At 56.5% G+C, this 17,180-nt stretch overlaps 1 protein-coding gene across 4 annotated transcripts in view; it reads right to left on the bottom strand.

Annotated features, from left to right (window-relative positions):
• Nucleotides 1-17,180, bottom strand: part of STARD8 (StAR related lipid transfer domain containing 8) — a 37,713-nt gene that overhangs the window by 16,657 nt on the left and 3,876 nt on the right. For 2 of the 4 annotated variants that reach the window (XM_030449462.1, XM_030449463.1), the window contains exon 1: nucleotides 9,775-9,928. The exons of 1 other annotated variant lie outside the window; for it this stretch is intronic. The gene's annotated coding sequence lies outside the window, so the exon portion shown is untranslated. Of the gene's footprint in view, nucleotides 1-9,774; nucleotides 9,929-17,180 lie in introns of those variants that run through there. One more of the 4 variants, XM_008501193.2, reaches the window with a different exon arrangement.

Genomic DNA, 17,180 nt, shown 5'->3' with positions numbered 1-17,180 from the left:
AGCAGCAGGGAGCAGAGGCTGGTTCCTGGCAAAGCAGTGCCTTTTGGCAGGAACGGGCATGTTTTTTCCAGCTTCCCTTCCATGTGAAAGCCCCTCTGTCAGAACAAGAAGATTTGTCACAGCCAGACGTCCTCGGGGTGTTCTCTCCTGGCAGAGGATTGCCCCCACAGCACAAAGGTCTGGCTTGTGCTGGCAGCTGGACACAGCCAGGAGGAGGCTGACACTCAGGGGGATGAATTCCCCCCCTGATGATGGGCTCAGGCAGGGGACTGGGCTGGGGAAGCTCCAGCCCACAGCCGATGCTTTCCAAGGGCTCTTGTAGGAAAACTCTGCCCTACAGCCAGTCCAGTCACACTGGGACATCCACCTGCCTTCTCACACAGGGGAACCTCCAAGAGTACTCTACCCATTCTCCCCATGGATTTGGGACAGCAGCACCAGCTGGTGCTCACTCTGCTCTTCTGAGCTTGTAGGAACTACCCAGGACAAGCCCATGTGCCCACATGTTGCAGGGTGAGGGACCCCAGCAGCATCATGTCCCTTCCTGCAGCTCAGAGGGGCTGCCCAGCCCAGGAGCCCCCTCAGCAGTGCCCACATCCCCAGCTGCCACCTTCCTGTCTTTCAGAACAGAGCTTTAATACCTCTGCATCTCCTCAGGCAGCTCTTACTTCCCAGCACCAGTAGCATGTGGCAGCTCTCCTGCTGATGTTCCTGGGGAAACCCTGGCCTCAGAAAGCTTCTGCCATCGAGCTTCAGGCCAGCCTCAGTTGTGGTAAACCAGTCAGCACACATCCTGCTACAGATCAGCCCCAGCTATTTTTGTGAGCTGCTGATTTTTGAGTCGCACGTGGATGTTTCCTGAAGGGACCCAAAGCCCTTTATTAACACTGCATGGTTAGAAAATGGGAGTGCTGAGCTGCTCTGAAATGTCACCAGTGACAGCCACTGTCCCTGTCCCTTTGCAAAGGGCTGACCCAGCAGTGCCAGCCAAGCTCAGCATCCTCAGGAGCTGAGCAGCACCAGCCACCACACCTCTCACTATCCAGCCCCATCCCAGACAGCCTGTACCTTGCTTTTATCCAAAAGTCTGCAAGTTCAGTGCCTGGATTCCTGGCTGCTTGGCTGAGCGAGCTGCTGGGACACGCTGGCACTCAGGGACACGTGGTGACACCCACCCGTGACAGCCACCACAAAGGACTCATGGCTCCTGCCCGTTGCTGCTCACTCAGCATTTCATTCCTCCTGCCAGCACCCTCCTGCAAAGCCCTGGGGGGTCAGGATGTGCCTCCTGGGAGGGTCACTGGGGAAGCTGATCCTTGCTCTCCTCAGGGGGATGTGTGGGGCACGGCACCTCATCCCACTTCCATGTCCATCCCTCCATCCATCCCTCCATCCATCCATCCATCCATCCATCCATCGATCCATCCATCCATCCCACACGGGGACAGCTGGGCTGGTGCTGTGGGGGGGATGCAGGGGACAGTTCAACCTCTGGATGTACCCCCGGGGACAGGTGACATCCCCAGGGGAAGCAGCCAGGCAGGATTTGTACCAACACCCCAAACCTCTGCATCGGGTTGTGACAAGGATCCCAGCAGCTTCAGGTCCTATGAGATAGGATCCGGTCCCACCCCAGCTCTGGGAAGGGCTGGTCCTGCCCAGGATGTTCCCAATTTACTGTTTTCCTCCTCTCTGTGGAGCCCAAAGATAAGATGTCCCAGAACCTTATCAAACACTGATCGCTGAGCCCTCCTGGTGCTGTGGGACCAGGACATGGGGACCCTGCCTGGGGCCAGGGGCAGTGCCAGCCCAGCATCCAGCTCTTGGGAGGGGGCAGAGGTGGGGTGGGGGGCTGGGTCCAGGTTTGCAGAGCTGGGAAGGGGCAGGAAGGAACCACGTCAGCCCCCGGCACGCTGCCAAGTGCTGGGTGCTGCTTCCGGCAGCAGTTCTGCAGGACCTCATTAATGAGCAAACATCTGCAGCTCCACATCCCCCAACCAACATTCACAAAAACACGCTCCATTCATGCAAAAAAACCCTTAAATCATTAATTAATTAATTTTTAAAAAAAAAACAACAAAAAAACACCCCACCACTCCTCAGGCAGGTGGGAAAGCCATAAGGGAAGAAGAGCAGGAGAGGTGGGCACGGTGTCACGGGTGTCCCAGCAGGGTGGCTGTGCCCCAGCCCCAGGGACAGAGTGACCCCACCACGGCACACCCAGCACCTCTCAGAACAGGCTCTGCTGACAGATCTGGAAAGCCAATCCACCCAAAATTCCCCTCCTGCCACGTCCCAACCTGCTGCCACCTGCCCCCTGCACATCCCCAGCACCCTCAGGATCTCTGCCAGTGCCTGGGGAGCCACCAGGGAGGAGAGGACAGGGGTAACGTGGGCACCTCACCCACCTCTTCCAACCCACCCACCAGAGCAGCCGAAGGGTTTGGGTGAAGGTGTGGCAGAGAAACACAGGGGCAGACCTCAGCCACCCAGCACGCAGGGCACCCCACACCAGGGAGTCCAAAATGGGAAGGAGGAGAAGGCAGGAGCTGCTGAGGGCTGGTGCCCTGCTCAGGGAACCACATCCTACATCTCCTCCGAAAGGCAGAACTCAGAGTCTACTTTAGACAGTCAAAACCTCGTGCCCACACCAGCAAGGAGGAGAGGACAAGCCTGGTGCTCCCTCCAGCACCCACATCTGTCCTGCAGAGAGGGATTTTCAGCTTTTCATCATGAAAACACCAATTCCATCCCCACTCCCCCCTTCAGCAGGCAGTGACAGGAAGCAAGACCACAGCCTCGTGTCCCACCAGCAGACCTGTGTCCCTCGTGTCCCTGTGTCTGCAGCACCAATGCAAGAAGCTGCTCGCTGTTTCCTTCAGAACCATTTCCTACTTAACCATCCGATGGGAAAATCGATGCATACTTGCATACCTTTGTTTTTTGTTTCTTTTTTCTTTTTGGATCAGTTTAAAGTTTAAAACCAGGGCTAAGAGTCAGTTGGCATCTTTCCAGCTCCCGAAGAGGGATGGGTTTGGTGTCTCTTTGCAGCCTGCACAGCTACAAACCTGGCTGGGAGCCATCAGCAGGGGCTCGGCCAGAGAAACCCAAGAGATGCAAAGCTCAGGGGAAAGGAGGTCAGGGCACAAACACGGCCAAAGGCAAAGCCTTTGGATCCGGAAGCAGGGAAGGGTTTGACATTCCCTCTGCTGCCCCAGATGGAGCTGTTCTGAGGATCGACCAGCACAAACAGGGTGCAGCACAAGCTCCAAGGGTTTTTCCTCCTCCTGCTCCTTCATGGCAGGGAACTCTGTGAGCTCAATGTCTTCCCAGCAAACACAGCCTCTGCTCTATGCCTCCCCGTGGTATCTTTAAACAAAAGCATTTAAAAAACAAAAAGCAGAAGTGGCCCTGGAGCCTTGTTGGGAGAGTGGATGTGTACCAGAGCCCCAGAGCATCCCTTGCTGCAGCAGCAGTGCTGCCACATTAACCCTGGCAAAAAAGAAGCCTCCAGGCAGCCTCCCAGATGTTTTCATAGGATACCTACAGAACACCAGCATCCCCAGCTCAGCCTTCCCACCCCATCCCCTGGCCAGCAGCACCTGGTGGCTGGGAGCCCCACGACACTACCAGTGGCCCCGTCAGAGCCAGGGCCAGGAGCCAGGGAGGAACAATGGGAACCATTTAGAGGGCAGGAAGCTGCATCTGCGGGGTGAAACGCTATCTTCAAACAAGATGTGTTTGGATAACTCCAGTTTCATAACTCGCCTCTTCCGATGTTAGGAAATCACAGTAATAAAAAGAAAACAAAATGGGGGAGAAGAAGCTTGGCGTGGGGAACAATGGGAGAATTGCCTGAATGGGGGGTGGGGGGGACCCAGCTGCCACCTCCCCCCAGGGCAGCTCCAGCCCCAGGGACCTCACACGGGAATTCTGGTCTGAGCAAATATCAAGGGGAAAAGAGAAATCCATGTTACAGGCACTGAGGGAACAGTACATTTTTATGACTTTATATATTACTGTGTTTGCTTGTCGGTTTTTAACAGAAATCAAAGGATATTGGGTGATGGAATAGAACAGGACAGTGGTCAGAATTAGGGGTCCAGCTGCAGTTATCTTCATCATCTTACAGGTAATGGAAAGGATGGTCTTACAGGGTGGGTGGGGGTGACAGCTCAGTTTTCCTTAGCATGATCCCCTCCCTGGGCCAAGGCAGGCAGCTCCTCTGCGTGTTAGCAGTGCTGAATTACAGTGAAGATGAGCCTGCCTGCCCCTGAAATTCCTGATGCTGACCTAAAAACCCTACAGACATTAGATGAGGACGTAAAGGTGCCTTCTGAGGCCACTACTTAAAAGCAATGAGAGGGAAGACAAACACACCAGCTCCCCAGCTCTGAGCCCGAGGCATCCTCTCTCTGACCCATCCATGCAAACGGGTGTTTCGGGTGCCCCGTGCTCCCCACCTCAGCCCCACCAGGGCCAGGACAGGTGAGACCCCACTCCCACAGCCTCTGGTCCTGCAGCTCCTGCAGCTGCCACCTCACACACTCTGGGACAAGGAACCAAAGGCTGAGGTCACTCAGCTCGGGCTGCTGGACCCCTCCCCAGCACCCACCTCCTCTCCCCACCCTCCTCAGGCCAAATATAAACTTACAGGAAATGCCTTAAAGAAAAGGCACCTCCCTGAGCCCCGAAGAATGCCCAGAAAATAAACTGTCTCTGGACATGAAGGAAATGGCTTTTTTTTTTTTTTTTAATCCCAATGCAAAGCAGCTTTAACCCTTTCATTCCCTGCTGCAAGCCCAGACACCCACAGGTCTTGCACAGAGGAAGTGCAGAGCCTGGTTCCACACAGGCATCCTTACACCAAATACAAGAAAGAAAAAAAAAAAATAGAAACTGGAGAAATCCAAGAAATCCAGGACACAGGGAGGCAGCTGGCTCAAAAGGGTTGGCACAGGCACCCCAGGGCTGCTGGAGAGGGACAGTAATGGGGCAGGACCAAGAGCTGGGGATGCCATCAGGTTGTGTCCCCATGCATTCACAAGCCACAGGCTACAGAGAAAGCCATTCTGTTGTCCCTCTGTTTCTACAGAGAAAGCCAAGCTCAGAGCAAAGCCAAGAGCTGAGCCCAGGTCCCTGCACCCCCAAAACCCTTCCCTTGTCACCAGACAGCAACACCTCCCAAAACGTGCCCCTTAAAAAATGTATACTCAGAGCTTTAAATCCCAGATGCACAAAGCGGTTTGATACAATTCAGCTGCTGCTGCAAAATGCCTTAAATACTTGTTGTCTTGTTTTTCCCCCCCCTCCTTGACCAGCAGCAGCCCTGGCAGAGCTGCACTGCAGAGGTGTGTGCGGGCCCTGGGCGTGGGAAAGGAAAGCAGCAGGGTCAGCTCACACTTGGCTGGAGAGCAAGTGCCCATCCGGAGCACGAGTGGAGGGTTCAGCAGGAGATCACGCCTGTCTCCCGAGGAGAAAAATGATTTCTTTTTTTGCCTGGTCTGTTGAGGTACCTGGTGTGAACAGCCCTGATCCCTGTGGGGGAAGGAGGAGAACCTGGAGAGGCTGGCAGGCACCCCGGGGAGCAGCACCAAGTGCTCTGGAGAGCCCTGCAGGAGAGGGACCCTTCTGCACCATGCCAAGGGCACAGGGATGCTCCTCTGGCTCTGCTGAGGCAACTGCACGAGGAAATCCAGTGACCGAGCCAGCACTTTGGTATCTAAAACCTCTGGAGATGCCCACACGGAGAGCATTAGAGAGAGCAAACCCTGCAGCAGAACCAGCAGATGTCTCCTGGTGGCTCTGGGCAGGGACAGCCTCCCCAGGAGGTTCTCTGGGAAGGGGAACAGTGGCCGTGGGGCAATTACCACCAGGGAAGACAGAGCTGGAAGGTCAGCCCTGCCAGCTCAGCCATCCTGCTCTTGCCCAATGACACTGACGAAATGGGGTCAAGTGCATTTTGAGTCAGTGCCCAGCGTCACCCTCCCTGTGGCCTCGTGACGCCCCTGCCCACAGCCAGTTCCAGTCCCACTGGGAACTGACCCCCAGGGAAAACTCCCCCAGCATCCCCGAGAGCCTCCACCTCCCCCCAGCCCAGCACCTGCAGCCAAGCCTCTGCCTCAGTCCTGGAAGGTTTCTTAATTCCTTTTTTTCTTTAAATGAGACAGTAAGGGGTGGAAAGGGAACAAGTTCTGCTGTTCCCATTCCTAGAGGAATGAGGGGAGAACGTGGCTGCTCAGTGCTGCCCCAGACAAAAAGGCATTCAGACACCAAAACTGTGCCCTTGGCAGCACCAAAAATATTCTTGTAAAATTCATGGGGCTGGGGAGAGGCGAAGGGGGGGCAGAGGGGGAGAATAGAAAGCCCATCATGTCCCTTGGCAAACGAGTTGCAGTCAAGCAGCACACAAGTGGGGTGTTGGAAGCACCATCTCTTGCTGCCCCCCAACATGGGCAGCGTGGGGCCCTCAATTAGTGGCATTAATTGCTTGTGCCCCAGCGATCTCTGAACACAGCCATCAAAGTCTCCTCCCAAAGGTTGCAGGGACCTGCGACCGGCCCCAAAGGCAGAGGCTCTCTGCGTGCTGGAGGGCCTGTGTTGCAGTCAGATGCTTTTCCCTCCCAGATAAAGGGCAGGAAATCCCCGGCACACCCGGCTCTGGGCCCCTGGGGACATCCCAGAGGAGCTCCTGCTCCCATCTGAGAAACGGGAGGCCCAATCCCTGGCTGCAGGGTCCATGGAAATCCAGATGTTCACCCCACGAGGTGCATCCCTCACACATGATTGTGACACCAAACCACAGCCGGGCCCCAGCAAGCATCCTTGATCCCTCCCTTTCTCCACCTTTGGTTCCCCCCATGAACATCCCATGACAAGCCTAGTGCAATTCCAAGGTGCTCTTCTCTTGCACCCCACAGAGTGTCCCATGCTCCCCCTGGCAGCAGCCCCCTCAGTCAATAAGGTGCCATGGGGAGCCCTCAGGGTGGGCTTCACACCTGGACACTGGTGTGGCAGCAGAGCCACGGGACAGCACAGGGCACCCCCGCGGGACACATTCCTCTGTGCAGCAGGATAGGGAACACCCAGACCTCCCGGGGAAGGTCCCTGAGCCGCTCCGCTTGTTCCCGGGGTTGGCTGTTACCGTTTGTTCTGCCTGTCACTGGCACCGGGTGACAAGTGCCCGCTTCTGATAAGGGATCCACAAACCGCCCCGGAGCTGGCAATGGGTAACCCTGCAGCAGAGGGGACAGCAGGGGACAGCCCGGGGGGTACAGCCACATCCCACGGGCCTGGGGTGGGCATCCAGGGGGAGCAGAGGGCAGGGGAGGGATGAGCAGGGCAGAGTGAGGCCGGCACAGCTCCACACCTCCAGCACAACCCCTTGTGCGGAATTCTGCACCGAGTTAATAAAAAAGCAAAGCGGGACAACGAAAACCAGCGAGGCACTGCATCACTTCCTGTGCCTACACACGAATTCCTCGCTGGAAATGTAAGAAAAAATACCCTGCCTCTTTAAATTTCTGCGCCCAGCCCCGGCGGCAGCATGGAAAAGTTAATATAATTATCCGGAGGTGACTTTCAGACAGGCTCGCACAAGGAGGGTTATTGTGGCTCAATCATTAACCGGGCGGGAGACCCCCGGCCCTGCTGGAATGCGGCCGCTGCTGCCGGCCCTGCCCGGAGCACGGGAGCGGGCACAAAGGCTGAGGACACGGCTCTGCCCCGGACACCCTCCCGGACAGGCTCCCGCCGCTTCCCAGCCCCGACAAATCCAACCCAACAATTCCTTCACACTGCCTGGAAGAGCTCAGGAGCGGGCAGGGGTCCCGCAGCTCCCCACGCAGCTGGGACGGCACGGGAGGCATCTCCTGCCTCCACAGCCTCATCCCCGGGGGATTAAAAATCCCCACGTACTCCAAAACCCTTCCGAAAGCAGGCAAAGTGCAAAGGCAAGCCTGCCGACGGGCAGACGGTGTGGGACGTTTCAAGGATCAAGGAATGGCCACTGTGAGGAAGGAAACCCTGTTCTAGCCCTGCTCCTCGGGAACTGCCCCCTGCACCATCCACAGCACCCTCGGGGCTGGCTCCTTGGCTTCTTCCTCCCCTACAAAGTCACGCAGCAACCTCTGCGATGCCCTCGGGGGAAGGGCAACCTTTCTTTCCCCTCTGTTACTTCAGTTGACTTTGAGAACCTTCAAATCTTTTTGAAATTAGTATAAAAACCGAGGGGAAGTACTGCAGTGCCCTTAGGCACAACCAGATTTTGTTCTCTTAAGAAACTGAAGTGCTGGCAGCCTGTCCCGTGCGTATGCTCAGGTTTGGACATTTGAGGCAGTGCAGGCAGGGAATGCTGAACAGAAGCACGAGTGCATTTATTCAGCGAGGCTTTTATTGGAAAAGTATTTCTCAGAGGAAGCACAAGCACATGGAGGGAATGTGAGCACCCCCTCAGGAGCCAGCTTTGACACCTTCCTCCCCACAGGGACTCGATGTTTTGTCACACAAGAAAATCACTGGCGATCTTTCAGCATAAGGGTGGCAGCTAATTTTTTCCCCCAGGAGAACAGAGAGCGGCTGAGGGGGTCTGAGCTCTGCTGTGCCCCCTGCGAGGGGCAGAGCTGGCATGCAGGCAGCAGCCAGGAGCCGTGATGCCTGGGCCAGCACCGCTGCCATCTCTCACAGTTAAATGTAAGCAGGAAAAAAAAAAAAAAAAAGCACATTCATTGATAAGAATTCAAGTATGCACATGGAAAAGAATGCAGGACTCTGCCAATAACATCACAATGTCTGCTCTGACATCCCGGGACTGTGCAAGGGTCTTACAAGAGGCAGCTCCTCTGCCCTCTGCACCACGGAGCCATTCCAGAACGCAAACCACAAAACCAAACACACAAAGAGCTGGTGTTTAAGTCAGCCACGATCAAACAGCCCCTGAACAAACAGCCTCTCACCTTGGCAGCACGCTCTGACAGATTACTGCCCGTTCCCAACGTGACAAACTACGCAGGCACGGAAAACCCATTCCTACCAAAGACAAAGGTCTCCAGAAGGGACGGTGGCTGGAAACACGTGCCCATGGTGCCCAACGCCAGACCATGGAGTCCAACCTCCCCCCGGCTACAGCACAGGGGCCTGATCTGCAGCCTCCTGACGTCAACACAGTTTTTCCATGAACTCACTGGCTCTCTGGATCAGACGGCAAATCTGTGCATTTCCAGCCACCGGTTTAATCGCCTGTAATTCCAGCTAGAGGAGGGGTGAAGAGAAGACCTGAGAAAATCTGGGCAGCCCAAACCCTGCTGCCAGCCCACCCTCATCCCTCGGCTGGCTCAGCCATGGCGCTGCCAGCCCACCCTCATCCCTCGGCTGGCTCAGCCATGGCTCTGCCAGCCACAGAGGGAGCGGGGCAGCCAAGCCCAGCTGGGATGGCAGCAGAGGCCTCCGGGCCCACGCACTGCTGTGACTCAGCCCGGGAATGACGGGGATCCAGTAAAAGCTCCAGCACGCCAGGAAAACTGCTCCCAGCTTCTCCTCCTCAGCTACAGCAACAGCCACCTCGCCCCACGCCACGTCTGCCCACACACACGGGCAACCCAACAGCCCCACGGAGAGCACCCTGCTGCTGCGGGAAGCAGATCCTGGCCGGAGCAGCATCCTCCACCCAGAGCCACAGGCTGACAGACTTCCAAATTCCAGCCCTTCTTCTCCCGCAGACCCCCCGCCCCCAGACCCCACCGCAGGCGCCGGGGGAGCCGCAGGTCCCTGCTTTACCTTCAGGCCGGGCTGCCCCTCGTCCTGGGGGAACGGCCGCGTCCCGGCGAGCAGAGGAGGAGGAGGGGGACGGAAGGGGGGGGCGGTGCGGGACCCCTGGCCCCGCGGGAGGGCTGGGGCTGGGGCTGGTGCCAGCCGCGGCTCCGGCTGTTGTCGGTGTGAGCGCGGCAGGTGCGGGGCTGCCCCGGGGCCCCGACGGCTCCGCCCGCCGCTGCCGGCACCGCCCGGGACCGCCCCGGGACCGCCTCCCCCCCCGCTCCTCGATTTCGGCACCGCTGCCTCGGCCCCCGCAGAGCCCGCGCTCCGCCCCGCAGCACCCACCAGCGCTCCGGCACCAGGAGGAACGGAACCGCAGGGCCCCAGCTCCGGGCTGCCAGTTTGGAGGTCCCGAGGCTGCACCATGCACGGACAGAGAAGCCAAAGAGAGGAAAAAGCCACACGTGTGAAGCTCAGCACGGCCCCGGCTCCCCCCTCTGTTCAGCCCCATCTCCCTCCCTCACCTCTCAGTCCGTTCTGCGGGGGGTCCCAGCACAGGGACACCCAACAACCTACCCACGGGGCTGAGCGCCTGTGAGGGTCCCCCAGGGCTGTTCCCCTCAAAAGATGAACCCCAGGACAGTGCTTGGGCAGGTCTCTCGCAGCCCCCACTCCTCCCTCCCCCCGCCCATCAAACCAAGCGGGTGGCAGAAGCAGGGGTGTGACACGGCACCGAGAGGAGCAGAGAGGCTGCTCCTGTGGGATTTGTTTCCTAGAAATCCCCCTCAGGCTGCAGGGGGTTCTCTTGCTCAGCAGTTACACCTCCGACAGCACAGGGCGAGGAAGATCCTCCCCATGGCACACACACATCTCACAAGCTGACTTCTGGATCCCAGACCTGTGTCAGTCAGATGGGAGCAGCCACAAGCTGTTCACAAGAGGGTGAAATAAAAACTGGGGAATAGGGTCTGGCACAGGGGGACTAAGAGATACAGTGTTTAAGGTGGACCTGAGGTAGGAACTTGTTAGTGAGAAATGGGAGGCAAAGGGGCTGGAGGTTAGGTTAATGGTTGGACTTGATCATCTCAAAGGTCTTCCCCAAGCAGAATGATTCTGTGAGGTCAGGAAGCACCAGCTGGGGGGTGGAAGGTGGAAAGAGGAAGCAGAGAGTGAGACAGAGACAATGGGACAGTGGGCAAGAGGCACAATGCAAGCAGAGGCAGGCAGTGATGTGGTTTGGTATGGCCAGAGAAGCTGGAGAGACCAGGTCCATGGTAGGGATGCCACAAACCCGATTTTCTCTTGGAATTAATGGTGGGAATTGCAGGGGTTGCCCGAGGACTCTAATATGGGAGGATCAGAGGGAAAAAACAGTTTTTTCCATTGTTTTCACAGGCTGAGAGGTTTTTGATGCACATCTCCTTCCTTCCTTTCCAGCCCCTAGCTCCTGACCCTCCTCCCACCAAGTCCGCGCTGCCTCTGCTCCTGCCGCAGCCTCGGCCTCCCGAGGGAAGGGGCTCTGGGCCACGAGCATCTCAATGAAGCTGTTGTTGACTTGAAAGTCTCCATGCAGCTTTGTGCGAGGGATCCTCCCGCCAGGAAGGGCCCAGGGGATGGGCAGGGGGCCCAGGGCTCCTGCTGCTGGAGGACAAGCAGCTGGTGCCACCCCCCTGCTCAGGATCCATCCTGGGGGAGATCAGTGGGAGGTCCCTACAACCAAGAGGGATGGGAGCTGCAAGCACCCCACTACAGAGCCACAGGGGATAGAGCAGGGTGGTCGGGATACCAGGAACCCATCCCAGCCCTCATCCCCAGAAGTACCAACATCCACAAAGCCCTGCTCCCCAGGAGGGTGGCAGGAAGGGGTAGAGGGGGGGAAAGCTCTGGAAAGAGATGATGGGTGCATCAGAGCTTGGGGGTGGCAGCCACCGAGGCAGCACCCCGGGGGATGGCCAGGGTGGGTATTTCCCTCTGGCCACATCCTCAGGGAAAGGACGGAGGCAGAAGGAGGTGGCAGCATTCCCAGCTCAGGGAGCATGGCCTGCGAGGGCAGAGCTCACACCACTTCTGGTCTGGCCCTGCGGTGGGTCAGGCAGCAGCAGCAGTGACAGCAAAACCGCTGAGCTCGGGGGAGGATTTCAGGCATTTTCCACTCATTTCCTCACGCACAACGGGAACGGGGAGGGCGTGGGGGCAGAGGCAGGAAATCTCCCGGAGACGCCGAGCTATAAACAGGAGCCAAGAGGGTAGGACCAGGGTGTCCGGGCCCACGCGGACCCCGCGGGCAGGACCGGGGAGGCCACGCTGCTGGGGCGGGTGCTGGGAGGAGCAGAAGCAGCGCAGACCGCAGACCCCCCCCTCGCTGCCCTGTGAATGAGCAGCATTCATGCCCGGAGATATTAATAGTTGCCAGCGTAGAGCCGAGGAATGGCAGAGCGGCTGCACAAGGCACCCTGTGTGCACACACGTGTGCTCTGCCAGCCACGGGCACAGCCTGCCCAGGAGCTGAGGGACTAGGGGGACACAGAGCCCGGAGAACGCTGCCCGCTCCGGGGAGCTGGAGCACATCCCCGGGGGACACAGCCCCTGGCAGCCCGGGGAGAGGGGCTGTTCAGGGTGGCCTAAAGGGCACCGCTGGGAAGGAATACAGGGGGGAAAATAATCCAACAAAGGCCCTTTTTGGGCTGGCTGAATACTAGGAAAAAATGTCAGGAAGGGTGAAGGGGCTGGGGAGCTGCCTCCTCCTCCCAGCAGCGAGGGTGGGGGCCATCCGGCTGCTGGGGACACCCAGACATAAGCACGGGAAAGCTCCAGAAACAGCTCCAAGGATAACCTTGGCCAGGTCCCTGGAGGTGCTCACTGGGTACCAGCAATCCAGGAGGCAGCACCCAAAGGCTCCGCACCCACCCCCCGCAGCTCCCCCGGACCCTGAGCCCCCGGCTGCGGGGAAGGGCGCTCCCTGCTGGCCCCGGCACGCAACAACACCTACACCTACACCAATACCCCCACGAAAAAACACCTGGAAAAGTAAATAATAATAATAATAATAATAATAATAATAATAATAATAATAATAATAATAATAATAATAATAATAATAATAATAACAATAACAATAATAATAATAACAATAACAATAATAACAATAATAATGTAATACAAGGAATTAAAGAAGGAAAAAAATATAATAACACAAGTCTATGGGGAATGGGCAAAGCCTCTCTGCTCCACCCGGCCACACACCACGGCAGGAGAACCCACACACCCACAGGGAACACACCCCCAGCTGCCCATTGTCTGCTTCTCTGTGTCCAACAACCACAATAAACAGGAGAATAAAAAAAAAACAACAAACCAGTTCACTTTTTCTTTCTTGTGTATATAAATACAAACTGAGCACAGAAGGGGTCGAGCCAGGAGTGGGTGTCCTGGGGGACGTTATTCACCAGCCCATGCTCAGGGGACTCTTGCTTTGCTCATCCAAGTATTATTCATGTTTCATAACTTTCCACTGCCACAGATGGACAACAGGAGAAACCCAAAACATTTTTATGTGGACCTCCCCACAGCGCATTAGCCCAGAAAGTGCCTTTGTCCCCTCCACCAGCTCACCCCAACACATCCCTCCTGCCAGGAGGTCACGCTCAGCCATGGGACACCATGGAGGAACATCCCAGAGCCACTGGCAGGATGGGTCCTGGGGTCACAGGGATGCTCCAGCACCAGTCTTGGCACAGGGTCAGCACCAGCATGCAGGGAGCAAGTGGCTCTGGCCAAGAGGAGGAGGATGGCTTCAATATCCTTGTTTATGAGAGGAAAACCAGGGGAAAGAAGTTAACTGGTGCTCAAGAAATGTCAGATGGAGCCGTGTCACCAGCTGCACGAGCACAGGCAGTGGGATTTCAGCAGCACTGAATTCCCTGGCTTCCAAGGGAGGAGGGCAAGAGGGAGGAAAAGAGAAACTCAGAGCTGTACACACAACAGCATCATTCATGGGAGCTGATTTTGTGCAACAAGGGTCCTGTGTCTGGCCCAGAGCTCTGGGCAATTAAAGCAGCAGCCACAGATCTCAGAGAAACAGCAGGAATTCATCTGAGGAATCCAGATTATGTGGCCAGTGCTGAACCAGAGCAAAAAGCCTCCAGCTTTTTGGTAAACACATTGGTGAGCAATGAGAAGCAGCCGCCAGCTCAATGACCCCAACTGTGTCTGCTTCACCCACCCACGCCAGAGCCTCCTCCTGTCCCTCCCAGGGGGTTCCTGCTGCTCCCTCCACACAACCAGCCCCACCGAGGGGATGGAGAGGAGCCAGGGCCCTGCAGTCCCCACTGCAGGCAGGGAGGGGAGCAGAGGGGACAGCTTCACATGGCGGTCACAGGGGATGCTGACTGCTGCAGGGCTACAAACCAGCAGAGTTTGTGGTGCCAGAGATAAGGGTGGTGGTTTGCAAGTCTAACAAAGTGGTTTTCCACTGCAGTCCAGCCTCAGGAACCAGGGTTTACCAAGGTATGTGAAATGAGACAAGATGCTGATTAATCTCAGGGATTCAGACTGGCATGTCTGGCTCCTGGGAGCAACTGTGGATCCTCCAGGAGACCCTCAGAGAGGATTTGCAGTTGTGCTCCCAGCTCTTGTATGGATCATCCCAAAACAACCTCCTGCACCCTCTGTCCACAGCCCCTGGCTACAGCCCACCCCAGCCTGCTGGCACCAAGGTGGGCAGTGGCATCTCCCTGGAAAAATCCATTTTCCCCTTGACTACAGCAAACTGAGCTGCCCTCCCCACCCCTGAGGAGCAGCCTGCATCCCCCTGGCAGGTTTTGGGCCATTCCCAGAGGGACTGTTTAAGAGCAGGAGGAACAACTCTCCAACAGAGGTCTTGGGGCAGGTACAAGATACAGTTTTTCACTGAGCATCAGGGCTGACTGAGAAACTCAGTTCCCCTCTCACACAACCCAAAGTAAATGGCTCCAGGATTGTTGTCCCCACACTGTTATCACAGTCATGTTTAAAAGCCACATCAAGCCAGTTTCTGCACTGGAGTTCCAAACGAAGAAAAATTCCTTAAGCATTTGAACAGTCTTAACAAAAGGCCTGAGACAAGCACTGTCTCTGTCTCACCCTGACCACACAGACACATTGTGCTGGTGTGGGGCTGGCAAACAGCTGGGTCAGTCCTCACAACACTGCAGTGACAAGGCTCAGGGCTCTGCCTTGCACAAACATCCTTACGAGCCTCCATAAACACACCAAACCTCACCAGCACTGCCCCTTTCCTCGGTGACATCACCAGGCACAACTTCTCCCTCCTGCCACCCCAGGAACCAAGGTGTTCCACACCCCCCCTGCATCCCCTGCACCACAGCTCTGGAGTGATGCTGCCCCGGGGGGGCTCACAGGGCTGCTGATGCTTGGGGCAGGATTCAGAGTCTCTTTGTTAAGAGGAGATGGCAGTAACACGAGCAGGCTTGGCCTGCCAACACCTCACACCTTTCTTTTTTTTTTCCCATCTGACCTCTCACGCTTTGCAAAGAAACCCCCCCACTGTTACAGAGCACCCAGAGAGGCCTCGTCCCTCCTCTGCCTCCAGCCAAGCTCTCTCCAGCAGCACAGACAGGTTATTTCAGGCACAGAACCATCACCTTGCTTTGCATTTTTCATGCAGCTAACTTGCCAAACCTGGTACCAAAGAAACACCATTGTACAGCCAGACCTTGCTGCCAGTGCTCAGCGTTTGCTCATTATAATTTCAGGGAAGTCACCACACTCAATACTTCCCTCTGGATCCTTCTGGTCTCCTGCAAACTGCCCCACAGAGGCAGATCCAAACATACTTTCTTGCCTGCAATTTCTTTCCAGTCAGTCTCAATCATTCCTTGCTGCCACGGGAAAAACTTGGTGACATCCCGGGCACCAGGCAGCCAGAGGAGCCTTTTCCCAGCTCATTCCCTGCACTTCCCCAGCACCCAGCAATCCAAGCCATGCCAGGAAAAAAAAACCAAAAACCTCTCTCCACCCACGGCTCTTCCTTTCTGACCTTCAAAGAAAATCACCCCGTTTGTGATAGGATCCTGCTGTTCTGCAGGGGGAATCTGCACTTCGTTAGCTACAGGAAACAGAAAAACTTCCAGACCCTGCAATTAAAGCCCCAGAAGGAGGGTGCTGAGCTGGGGGTCAGCGCAGCAGCCGCTGGGTTGCAGCTTTACAGGCAGGAGGGGAGCAAGGAGCAGAAATGGCCTCGTTCCCTGGGCTGGAGGGGCCCTCTTGCCTCTGACAAATACTTTCCCCACAATCATTTATTGGAAAAACCGAAGCATGGCCAAGTCGGGGTTGATTTTCTTTACAGGATTTTTTCTCATTTCACGTTTTTGGCTCCTTCACGGGCACTCAGCAGCCTCCCAGCCCCGGTGCTGAGAGAGCAGAAAGGTGACAGGGGAACAACCAACCCAAACCATCCCGTGGCTCCGGACTCACAGGAGCCCCTGGCACATCCCTATCACTGCCGTGGTGGTTCCTGTTAATTAACCAAGGGTGTAATTGCACACAGGGCTCCGTGCAGGCAGCTCCCCAGAGGGCATGGGGTGTTTGGGAGGTGACCATGGGATGGACAGAGCCCAGCACAGCAAAGGAAGGAGTTCTACTGGGGAGGGTGCAGAAAGCCCCAACCTGCACACAGCCCCAGCACTGACCCTCGGGGAGCAGGCAGGAAACGTCAGGGCTGGTGACCCCAGCTCTGCTCCCCAGCCAAGCTCCTCAGGGAAATCAATGCAATCTGCAGAAACACGTATCAAAGAGCTCAGCAGCTCAGAAATAACCTCAAGGGTCCACAGAGGAGGCTGGAAAGGAAATGCTGGAGATTGCATCCCGAGCCCTAAGAGATGCTGAGCCCAGCTCCCCAGAAGACATCTGATGAGAAGGAGCATAAACTGCTGGAGCTGCCCTGGCAGGGGGACTTTGGGTGAATAAACTCTTGTTTAGGAAGTATCTTCTCACTTACTCTTTTTGGCTATTTGGCACTAATCACACTAGCTATTAGGCAGGGAATCGATTCCCAGTGACAGGAGAGTGCCCAGGCTGGAGGCTGTAACAGAAGGAAATGAGGATATTTGTGAAGCAGCCCTCTCCCCTTATGAAAACTCACCACAAGAGCCCAGGCTGGGTGCTGCTGCTCCCAGGGCACCCCAGAGGGGCTCCAGGAGGGACCCGACATTGCTTTGGGTGGGGGTTCCAGGATGATTTCACCAGCCCAGCCCGAGAGTGACTCCTCAGGGAAGAGGAAGGAGCAGACTGCCTTTCATCACATGTCACACCAAAGCCACTGATAATCACATCCAGTTCAGCTTTCCAGCTCACTACCTCTCCAACCACCATCCAGCCCCATGACCACGTTTTCCACCACGTGTCAGGCAGTGATTTCTCAGGAAGTTTCA

The sequence above is a fragment of the Calypte anna genome, chromosome 4 (assembly GCF_003957555.1).
Source record: "Calypte anna isolate BGI_N300 chromosome 4, bCalAnn1_v1.p, whole genome shotgun sequence".
NCBI lineage: Eukaryota > Metazoa > Chordata > Aves > Apodiformes > Trochilidae > Calypte > Calypte anna.
Note: the sequence above shows the minus strand (reverse complement) of the source record. Positions and strands in the feature narration are given on the sequence as shown.